General features: G+C 34.5%; 1 protein-coding gene across 1 annotated transcript in view; it reads right to left on the bottom strand.

Annotated features, from left to right (window-relative positions):
- The window catches only part of LOC126833587 (serine proteinase stubble), a 46,780-nt gene extending 34,646 nt beyond the window's left edge, over nt 1-12,134 (bottom strand). Inside the window, exon 1 of the mRNA XM_050565010.1 lies at nt 11,581-12,134. The gene's annotated coding sequence lies outside the window, so the exon portion shown is untranslated. The remainder of the gene's footprint in view (nt 1-11,580) is intronic.
- Between the last annotated feature and the right edge of the window lie 676 nt (nt 12,135-12,810).

Genomic DNA, 12,810 nt, shown 5'->3' on the forward strand with positions numbered 1-12,810 from the left:
AGAGAAAGTTGGAATAAAATAAAAAAAAATATAAACTATTTATTAATAGCACAGATTAAATACAACTACATAGAGCATTCTAAAAAAAATCTTAATTTTTTTATTCTAATGATTTCAACATTTCTACTAGAAAACTACCAGAATTGCCGGTTTTTTTTTAAATCTTTTAAATTTCACACGACTTGATTTTTTAAAATTTTTTACAAACAATTGTAAGCTTTATATTTTGTTTGATAATAATTTTAGTCTTGCTGTTTATTTTTTATAATATTATGTTGTGATTTGTGAAAACCGCGCTTTAACTGTTACAATTTTTCAACGAAATTTTACTAAATTATTTTTTTTTTTTTAATATATTTAACATTGCTTTGTCAGGCAATCTGTGATCCACGTAAAAGCCATCTGTTACAAATCTTATAAACCGCAATTACGAATGTTGTTGGGATAATATATATATTTTTTTAATTGTATCTTTGCTCTTCTTCGCTCGTCGTAGCAGTATATATATATAATATTATATGGGTCGTGTCGTTTTTTTTCCCGGTTCCGGTTCGCATGTGCAGAAATCATTGGTCGGATAAACGGATTGCAAACCACGGATTTAACTTAGGTACGGCCAATTTTCAATTTAAAGAAAAAACCGCGCTAACAATGTCAGGCCCGAGGACAAAACTCAATATATAATTATTACTATATACTTAATATGGCATAAAGTCGTGAGTGTTGTGAAGTTATAATATTTTTTTTTTTTTAGAAAAAGAGTTAAACGTATGGGCAACGTTGTCCGAGCAAAATCCAACAATTAACGTGTCTTTTGGCCATTCTTCGTTCTAACCTAAATCAAAAGTTCCATATTATGGTAAAGAGAGATTTGTTGTTACTGTGTGGTAACAACAAATAGAAAGGAGTCAACGTTAGAAATTATGAAAAACAAAAAAAACAAAATTTTGGACCTAATGGGTTAATTTAAGTATATTTTTTCGATTAATAATCATGAAATATTAGTATTTTTTAACTGTTTACTATACAATTTGGTACACGTCGTGCATAATACAGTCAGCGTTAAACATTTAATTGCTGAACATCTTTTGGAGAATTTCTGCATAACATTAAAAAAAAAACCACGGTTGATTCAAAAACAATTGAACAATAAAACCCTTTGTTGATTTCACAGTACACATTATAGACTTTATTGATAAATTCATTAAATTAACAATATTGTTTTATTTATTACATAATATTGTTGATTGTCAATTTTTTTTGGCGCAGAAAATATACTTATTATTATAAAATAGTTATCAATTTAATAATATAATAACATTATTTTTGTTAAATGGCAATGAACATTTTAAAATATTTAATTCATCGTTAAATAGAATAATCTAATTTAGCAATTTATTGTTAAAAATGTGTAAAATACTATTTGTTCACTATACAAATGATTTTTGGTTCAGTCATAGAATATACACAGTATATATTTAATTTATGGTTCAGTGTAGTGCATAATCTATCATTTGTACAGTTCTATATATTTTATGGCTCACAAATTAATTTTTTAAGTAAATTTGCTGCCTGTTAACGGTACGCTTACCGCGTGTAATTAATGTAGTGATTAAATGTAAACAAAAACCGCGTGTAATACATTTTTTGAAAACAGGTACTTTATACGATGCTTTTGGGACACAACAAAACTCGTTTTTTCCCCAAAGTATTCCATTCGCATTACCCCGAGCACACACGTGTACACTTTACACACATACACAAAAGCACGATCAATGTATCGAGTCTGCGAATTTGTTTACCGAACGAGTAGTAACGCTTCTTGTGAATAACGCCATCAAAATTCGGTTGTCGAAAAAGAAATTGGAGTGGGCCGTACACAACACACAATACTAATGATAATATTATATACATATATATACGAGAGAAGGGGGGAGGGGTTGAGGCAGAGGAGAGCAAGAAATGTGGCAAGAGAAAATCGCACGTCGGACGGAACGCCGCGGAAAGACAAGTAGATCCCCCTTAAGTCCTCGCGCGCTTTTTTTTTTCTGTTTTCCTATTCGAACCCTGCGGGAAATTTGATTTACAAATCCCCAACATTGCTCGTGCAGTGTGTTCCGTTCAATTTCTTTTCGACAAACACACACACGCAAACTATATTATATGTTCTATACATCACAACGATTCGGTCGCACAGCGATCTATATAATATATGTTGGATACGTCTTGTGTGTGTGTGTATAATAAACCGGCTCAGTCGGTAACGTTGATGAATGTTTTTGGGCACAGGAGAAACGTTGATATATTATATTTTTTTTGTGAACGTGTGACCGGATCGATGAGGTGATATAGAAGATATATACATATTATAGCGGATGACAATGTAGTTATCTGTTGTTTTACCGTCTTATTTTCAAAATCCAAATCGCAGAGGTAGTATCAGCCCATCGGCGATGATCGTGTATCGTGTACATTGTATATCTTGCATAGAGTCACTAGAGTATAACGTGTGACATAAAAAAAAACAGTTTTAAGAAGTCAAAGTCACTAGAATTCACGTTTAACCGCATTGTTAAATGGTTTTTTTTTTACTGTCATTCTATTGACCACACCAAGTACCTACTTGACTTTCGGTTTCTTTCGGGCGACAAACGAACAGCTGTTGTTTAAAAGCATACCGACTGATCACAGTTAATACAAATAGTGTGTAACTCGAACGATATGGTGCCGAGGCCGGGTATCTATAAGCCCTGTAAGTTGCCAAAATAAGACTACCTTTTAGGAGTCGTTCCCAAAGAGTCTTTGTCTATACTAAGAAGTCTGATTGGATTTTCCACGAGATGCTCAAACAGGAAAGGGAATACGATAAAGTGCTTCATTACTGTGTTCCTTTAAACGTGTCATGGATTAGGAAACTTGCAGGGCAATTGGGCCTCTACTGAGTATTCTTGAGGGATTCATAAATCTCTCCCAATCTGTTCATAGTCATTTTCTCTGCTATAGACTCAACTCGCTAACGTCGGCTTACATACACACGCCTAAGTGCCTAACCTAATGATTCCTTACATTGAAGTTTTTATTGCAGTTACTTCCAATGTTCTTACTTTATTGACACAAACATTTCCTATAGCCTCTAACCACCTAAGTCAACCTGACTATTCGCGACTTCTTTCTACATTCGTTTAATTCTCTCTCTGGCAAGTGACACAACACACTTTGCAGCTCAGTGTAAATAGTAACAAGAGAGCAGATGACGGACCAAGAAGTGAAGTGGAAGGATTTTGGAAAAGAAGAAATACATCAATTATATTGTTTTTATATCCAAGACGTATATGCGAGCAACACAAGAAGCACTTTACGAATCGCACCATTATTTTGTTTAAGAAAAAACCGCGCGGTCTTGTGCTAAATGTGCCTTATCGATTTGGCATTGCGACACAAGTATTTAGCATTTTATGAGTGGAAAAATAAATATACAATACATACATATTATAATAATAAAATATACCTATTTAATGTCACGCGCATGACGTTTCGCGATTAGCAACAAAGCCTACGGTTCACAAATTATATTACCGGTGTTATTATTAATGTATCCCGACCGTTTGCGGTGGATATGACATTATCTCGCAACATATAATAATATCACGTTATTGTGTGTGTAAGGTCGATTATAGGTGGGATATTAACCGTCGAATTACTGAATGGAAGTAGCCGTCGAGTACCCGTGTTGTAAGGTAGTTAAAGTAAGTATATTATGATAATGTGTCGGTATTTAATGTATTCAAACGCGCCGCGGGACAACCGACCGTGGAAACACTATTATAATTTGAAAATAATATTCGATAAACGCCGAGTTTGGATTGTTAATAATGTTTTCACTTTGGAACGACGACCGGTTTTCGCTGCCTTAAGATGCTCCAGTGCACCGCGAGTACTTACTCTGGAATTAAATACCCCACGAGAGTGCCTTGGCACGTTGATCATTGATTCGCCATTACTACAGAACTATATGCACGTTACACGCTAGACCTAACACAGCCCATAAGGCTACCGTAAGCCGCTATAGTCTGATACAAAAGAAAAACCCATTAACTATTTTATCTAATCCTCACAAGGCATTTGCGGTGGTCTAATACACAACACAAGAGTTCACAGCAAGGGTCAGCTGACAACCGATTTGGCCAAAGTGACTTGGCGCCAAAAGTATACCGAGAGAGAAGTTCATATCTGCGTTGGAAAGATGACCCACGATCCTGGTTACTGGATACTGCTTATACGAGTAGAATATTTAATTAAAAGCCATACAGGTAGTCGATGACCGATTCAAATGCAACGATTGAATATTTCCAAACTGTACGATTTACTACTGTGTATTATTGTTAGAGCTCCTTGGTGACACACTCGTCATATCAACATTGAAAGAGATCAAGGGGCTTGGGATTCTTGAAACTTATAATTAGTAGTAAATTTAATTGTTATTTTAATAAATCTCTCATTAAAAAATAAATGTAAGTATTTAACAAAAACACTCATTTTTAAGTTTTAAGGTTTTTAGTATTCCAAGGAACCCCCTCCCCCAATTTTCGCCAATGCAATATCAATAACTGCAACTCTCCTCTATCCAACTAATTTCTCAGCAAACTCTTCAACCGGTTTGTCATTGAATTCGGATGAAAAATCTACTCTAAAATTACAAGCCCGTTTTATATAAGTAATCGCCTATAATATAGTACTTAAATAAAATTGTTAAATACCGAGTTCACATATTTTTAAATGCTATTGTATTAAATTATTATCACAATAAGTTCTTTTTCATGTAAGGCAGCACTAGTAAAAGGTGGGTTTCTCTCACACATCTCTTTGTCGTTAACTCATCTGGTTAAATTCAATTACTTTGCAAGCTGTTATAACTAATTAATGTCGATAAAGTGAAAAGTGTTTATGAAAACATAAAGCCAAAATTCACGTTTGATATTTTACAAATAGCTTATAAAACAAGAGAATCACGATTAGCCATAAAACCATTAATTTTATATCCATAGAAGGTGCTTGTAGACTAGTATAATAAAATAAATTGATTTTAAGAAAAACTATCACTGTGCAAAATAGGTAATTACTAGAGTTCAAAAATGTATGTTCTGTGCATACTGTTTAAAAACTACAACGAAATTTCGGTTGTTAAGATCAAAATCCGTTTAAGAGTATTAAAAATATGTACTTTTTTTTTTTACACATAGGCAACATTTAGGATATTTTTACAGGCATTTGTAGGTCAAAAATTCATTGCGTTCGAAGCGATATTTTAGCATTTTTTTTAGGTCATCGACTTTCGAGCCTCAAATTAATTACATAATACATATGCATTTTAATATTATGTACACGACTACTCGAGCGCGCATGACTATAATGTAGCTGCCGCCTAATAGTGCTGCAAATGTAATAAATCACACTGTGGAATCCTACTGGATACAAACGGCAGTGGGTAATAATATGTGTGTTTTCTTTTCTAGGATATTAACTAAATCGTTGCCGTATGCTAAACCAATAACATATGCATTTCCAATCGACGGTATGTGCCAGGATGATTTACACAATTATAATTAACCGAACGATAGGCCTGTCCGACGGTAGAGGATTGCGCACACAGTTAAATGCAAAACGACCGGTATATTATGCGCTTTATTACCCTATTATTATTTTCTCCTATGAATACCTTCACACTACAGCGGTAGTAATGGCCGTATAGTATGACGACTGCAAGGCACTGTTTTGTGGGGTTGTGTGTCGCGGTGTTAATGAACTCTGGCACGTTTTATAATATGATGTTACTAAACATATAATAGTAGTAAAATAATACAGTCACATCGTTGTTTTGGCCAAATCGTTAACATGCCCATAATAATATTTATGTACGATAAATTCGAATTTCTAATCCAAAAAAAAAAAAACCTGAGTGCCCGACAGGTTTTTTTTTTTATTAATATAGTTTATATTCGCACACAACGGAAAATAAAAGCGCACGTACAACACAATTTATATTATCCCGTCTCGCTTTGGGCAGTCCAGGTGCGGCTTGTGCAAAGTGTGATCAAAATTGAACAGTTTCAAGGGCAAGTGCACCGCGACCGCGTGTTGACCGATATTAAACGGATTACAAGATTAGACAAGACAACAGCCCGAGGCGTTATCGTGCGAAAGTAAAATAGAAAAGTAATTAATAATAAAAAACGATCAAATAAAAAACGAATTAATAAACGGTTCGGTCGCTGGTAAAACTAATTTGTTTGTTATTACAATATACACGGTCGTGCATTTCGAAAAGATATATTGTACAAATAATACCAGACAAGAAATAGTAATATAAAATTTATGTTTATTTGCATTGAACGCACTGAGCTCGATATATGAAACGCGTATTCAGATTGTAAAATGTCTCGACCTGGGAAGCGGCCATGTGTACCAATTACATGGAAAGTAAAAATGCTACGTTACCCAAAAAATGGGTACAGTGTTGTAATAACTGTGAGGAAAGTTTAAATTGTTTACTCCATGGTTATTAGTTCAAAACTACTCCACCGAAAAACCTTAATAAAAATTATAGCTTCTACCTTTTTCCGGCGAAACGAGTAGTTCACGTTTATTGGCATTCGACTGAAGAGTAGGTACGCCAATCAAATTTGAAAGTGATTCTACTTATCTTGGAAAGTTACAATTATGAGTTGAAAAGTAATATAATTTTAAAGGATTCGATTTTTCACCGATCACTTCCGGGGTAATTTTTTCCACTCGGTGCTAAATGTTGTGATGGAAAAAACTCGCTCCTGACCTAACTGCAATAATAATTGAGGAAGTAATCGTGGTATTTCCTTCGGCGTTAAAAATATCATGTTTTTATGACAACATTTTCTGATGTCCACGAGCCTAATTCTAATTTTAGAAACATGCGGTTTTATTATTATTATTCACTAATGGCCGACGGTCGCTCTATCGTACCGACTACCCGGTATAATTGGTCGGCAATTTATTAAACGCGTTTCTAATACATCTTGGTTTTACTGGAAGCCATGTAATAATAATAAAATTATTATCATTATTATTATTATATTATTACCTACATACACATGTGTCGTGGGTGCGCGTTTAATGTGTGCACTCTTCAAAGCGACCTTAATCACGAGAGCTACCAAATTATCTGCAGGAATACAGGTTTGCATTCGGTTTGCGCGTTGGGGTCAACTCTTTCCAGTAAACGACGTTACGCCGCTATTAATAAGTGGCAAAATAAAACCATAAACTTATTATTATCATAGTTATAATTGGCTGTCTGGGCGCACACGCGGACATGTGAAATCTTACATATTATTGTACCAGAACCACATCGACCGACGAGAGCTAATGCCCGTGAACGAATCATATTAAAATGTGTTTCAGTAAAAGCCATCGGCCCTTGCACGCCTAGCCTTCATAGCTAAAGGTAAGTTAGGTACATTTCCCTGGCAACCAAGCGAGGGGTATTTTTGAAGAAAAAAAACAGCGTTTGCTGCAGATACGTCCAAAAATGGTGAAGGTGTCAGTGAAATGAATCTAATGAACAAAAGGGTCCGAAGGGGTTAACTGATGGCAAGCACTTCCGTAATATGTGCTAGGTTAGGAGTGCTTGAGTTCCGGTTGTTGTCTTCTCGTCGACTGCGAGTTCTTCTTCTGGACAAACACTATCTTCGACTGTATTTCGGTATAGACAAGAGACTACAACACCAGACCGCGAGCCTCGGGCCGTTCAATTTCACACGCGCATACTTGTAATTTTTTCGAGAAACCAATTGCCACGGTTCGACCAACGACCGCTACTACTACTGCGACGTCACCATGGGTGGTCTTGTACTGGCTTTTAAACGCACTCGCCACACAAATGATAGTAATTATTAATATGTACATTTTTCACACCGTAAACAAACGCCTTGTCCGAAAACCGTTCCTCTTTGGATGGTCCAGAAAGCTACTAGAAACGTTAATATTACATTACATGATCACCGTACACCATACAGTTGGACATATTATTATTATTTGATGTGTCGTTTATTGTAAAAGTGAATTATCTGCTTGTAATTTAATTTTGAAATAACGAGCTTTTTGTAAATTAAATGTGTAGGAAACCAAATACAAGTATTCATTCGGTGTTTTCTATTTTTAACATTTTTTTTTTGTTGCATTTATTGGAGTTGCTCTTTTATAATGAAAGATTTGACTAAAATGTGACTGTATGTACAGAAAAAAATTGGAGTTACACCACTTTTACAATGAACGACACATATGCGAGTTGCAGCTGTGCTCAGTTAGAAACGCCTCGAAACACATATTTTATAGTGTTATTGTAATATTATTATTATGATATTTTTATTGAATCATCGTAAAAGAACGGCGATAAATCATCGGACGTTAATGAAACGAACCGGCCAAATGAATAAAACAAATCGATAAAGACCCGTATACGATTAAACGTGATATTATAAATCTGGTAATTAATTCGACCCAAGCCTTAAAGTGCACGGACAAGTTAGTATAATATACATAATATAATATTATTATAATAGTGGACACATACAGACACAAGTCCGAATGAGAATAATTATAATAATATATTGTCGATTTTACGACCGTGAGAATGGCGATGAAAGTTTGTGCAAACGAGCGTGGTTATTTTTTATTTTTTTTAAATGTTTTAATTAAGCCGGTAGGTACACACGAGAAAAAAAAACGGATAATGATAATAGTTGTTATAAAAATTTGTAATAATTAACGACGTGGTCTATGCAAAATGATTTCTAAAGAATACCGCGCGGATCGTATCCCAAATACATTATTAATCATTTACAATTTTTAGTTTCGGTGTTTTTTTTTATTATTTTTTTTTTTCTACAAAGAACTTGTAGCGGTCGTATAATTATCAAAATACTTCATCATCTGCCATATAGCCTTAGGTGTACACACACATCCTTTTTGGAGACTGATGTCCGCATCATCTTCATCGTCATGTTACACAGACAACAACAATAATATTATGTTCTAGAACGACTGTTCTCTAACCTAATCCAACTAACTCTTCGGTGAGTAAGTGTTCGGGCAGATTTCGACCAAAATGTACAAGTGTTTTAGTGTACAACATCACAGTCGGTGGAAAACTAAGGAATTTTTCTTACTCGTATCCTAATATTAAATGATCACATTACATCTCCACGTCGCATGTGAAAAAGCCTCTGGCAGTAGTAGAATATTACTTTTTCATCATAGTTCAAGTATTCCAACTGACATATTTATCGCCAACATGTTGTTTCCAAAGTCAATAAATTTGACTTCCGAGCTTAAAATATTCCACAAACGACAGCCGATTTGAATTATGACCATTGCGACGTCTTAGGGCATACACCGTGATTATTATTATGACTCTTTGCGGCGACCAAATACTGTGCAGTGTGCACTATACCGTCACAACGTGTCCTTACCTACATGGGACGACAATGGCCTGTGTAATGCTGACCGGAGGCGAGTCCGTGACCGAGACCGGTAGGAAGTCTCCGAAAAAAAAAGGTGTCACGTCGGCGAGTCGAAGCCCAAACGCATATGTGCCGGCTCGTCTACCCCGGGGGAAGACAAATAAGAAAAGAAAGCAAAGAAGAAAAAATATTCTCCAAACCAATTTGATCAATTACAGTCCACAGACAAGCGAGATTCGGGGCCGTCCCCGCCTGGTAAAATCCTGTTGTAGCTCATAAGATGCAACTTGTGCGTTTCGTGCGATTGTGGCGTCAGCCTTTTCAATCACGTGCCATCCTAAGACTATAGTATGTATCGTAGTAAATAATAAATATATTAATATTATTTTCTTATTCGGTATGTTTACCGGTGTTTTATTCCACTCGCCTCTGGCCAGAACCGGTTGATCGGTTTTTTCTCCTCTATAAGTTATACCGTAAGTAGATTGTGTGTGTGTATCAATCCTTTCTTGCTTGTAGATCTGCACAGCACACGTCCTCTCCGACCATTTGACGTTTTTATTATCGCGGCAATCCGTGTACGCGATTTGCCGTTTCGTTAAAAAGTAGGTACACTTATAAACTGTTTTTTACATTTTTCGGATGCTCTCTATTAATGTTGAGCGTTTTTTTTTTTTTTTAATGCAATAAATCCGTTATAGTTCGTTAGAAAGAAAAACCTATTCTCCAACCAAGACAAGTGTTAATTGTTAATCTTAACAAAACGGGGAACGGTATTGTGGAATCATAATAGTCCAGTACTCGAGAGACCCAACATGATAAGTGCAAAAAATAAATTTTAAGGTTTTAAATTAAATATATATATGTGATTGCTGGAATTCGAATTCACTCGTGTCAAACGAGTGTACTGTAGCTCAACAGTATCACAAGTTATAGCATATTTTTAAAGTTGATTAGGAAATGGACAACTATTTATCAAAATAAATAGTACCCCAAATATTATTTTACTAACAAACTTTTTTTTTTTAAATATGGTGAAAAACATATCTAATAGTGAATTTTTACATTAATGTTATACTTTACTTAACTGCTGTACCTACTGCAAACTTGCTTTAAATTTATTAAGTTTTGGCTTTTGAGTACAGAATTAGTTGTGAGTCATGTCATGATTGCAACGATTATACTCTCGATTGTCAGAGATATACTTTTTTTATTACCTTTTAAAAGGTGGAGGTTTTGGATAGGTTAGGTTTTAAAAATTAAGTAATTATTTTTTTTATTTTGCATTCAAAAGATTCTACACATAAAAAACTACCTAGTACGTAACCAAAAACTGTTGACTACAATGAAAAGAAGGAATATAAATTAAAAACATTTTTATTTTGCTCTCTCAAATATATATTTTATTTTAGTTGATAAAAAATAGTGACCTCTATACTATTTACATTTTTATATTAACTTAACATTACATTTTTTTAGGAATTTTGTTAAAATATAGGCAATTGTTTTTTTTTATAAGAAAAAATTCTAACTCTTTTTACGACACACTGTGTTTGGAGACTTCAATGACCGTACATATCATGTCTGACAAACTTGAAAAAACTTTAATACAAAAACTACAGTCTTTTATCATAAACCGATACTTTCTTTTTAACAAACTTTCATAAGAAAAAAATGTATTTTTTAATAAACGCGGAAAATGTAAATGGTTTTTGATTTATTAAAATTGTAGTAAACATTAGTTGTATTTAAATTGTTCTGTAAAAATGAACAGTTCTAACGAAGTGCAAACTAGGTAGAAATTGTTAAGTGCGATACTGTGTTATCATATTCAAATATTATTTTTGCATTATTCTTGTTACTTGTACAAGTTATTTTAGAGTTAAAAAAACTGACTACACGTCAAAATAAATATTTTGTTTTTTAAATACAGTAAAAACGTTTTTAACTCTTTTTAGAGGCAACAATAATAATACGTTGAACATATTTTTGGCACGTTTTAATAATATTAATTTCATTTGAGCACATTTCGGTCGTTTTCAAAAAAAAAAAAACTCAAATTTTATAAATTTCAAAACTCACTTACCTGTTTATCGTTTAGTTTTTCAATTGTTGTTGTTGTTGCATAGACTTGGTGTGTCCGGCGCCTGTTGTGCCCTCAGTGCAATATCCTCGAGCCGCATAGTCCGCGTTGAACTTGTCGCGGATACATGAAGAAGAACCGTTTGTTTGATAAGTTGAACAAGTATAGGCAAAACACAGTTTGGGAAAAAAAAGTAACGCGATTTACTACAAAACGGTTACAACGATCTCGCACACTGTATACCTAAAACTAATGACACACTGAAACATTCACGGTGGCCGATCGACGGGATTTAAGTAAAACGAATGCAAACAAATTTACAACTTTACGACAGCTATTGGCGATGACCGTCGACCCGACGCCGAGCATAATAAAATTGAATAAAATTAAAAAAAAAATACTTTACCGCGAATAACTGTATGATTAATTTTTTTTTAGCATTTGATTATACTTTTTTTTTTTTATACGATATTATTATTTATGTATGTTATTTTGGTCAGTGCAGAACGGTTCGGGCAAACGGAACGCGGGAGACTGCCGGTGTCTGTGGCGAACTAGACGAGCACGTGGCTTTGACAGACGGATACCTCCTTTCGTCGGTACCTCAGAAGAGAGTCCTTGTGGGGGGGAAACGCCGCCGTGGCCAGACCAGGAGTGGGTCGTACCTCTGTACGTCACATAACATAATGGTAATAGCAACAATATTAGTATATAATATAATAAACATTCATGTGTACCTACTGTTTGAATCATTTTTAAGACTACTAGGTAGGTACCTATTGGGCTGTCTCTAAGACAATACCAACATATATGTATATACACATATCATTATTTATTTACAATATTACAACACCGGTCTTACCTACCGCGATTAGAGTATAAATATTATTAGACTAATTTTTGTTGTCTTAAATTACTGTTTTTTTTTTTTTTTTTTACATTCACTACATACGGAGAGGTCTATGAACCGGCAAAAACAGTGCACGGCTTAAATGATTACAAAATACTCGAATGTTCTGACGACAAGTGTCGCCGCCGAAACTGGGCTATCCCGAGCAATAGATAAACCTCGAGAGTTCATAAGAGATGATAAGAGGTTACTTAATGTCGTTAACCAAACAAAAAACTAAATCAACCCAACCCGTGCTAGGCGCTTTCTTTTCAAACAAATTCATCCATTTTCAAAGATTCGACGCCTCGTAGTCTAGAATTTTACTTCCAGACTACGATAGA

Source organism: Adelges cooleyi, unplaced genomic scaffold (assembly GCF_023614345.1).
Source record: "Adelges cooleyi isolate 19-005CV unplaced genomic scaffold, UGA_ACOO_1.1 ACOO_flye_CR_arks_rails_tigmint_CR_PRNA_2, whole genome shotgun sequence".
NCBI classification, from domain to species: Eukaryota; Metazoa; Arthropoda; class Insecta; order Hemiptera; family Adelgidae; genus Adelges; species Adelges cooleyi.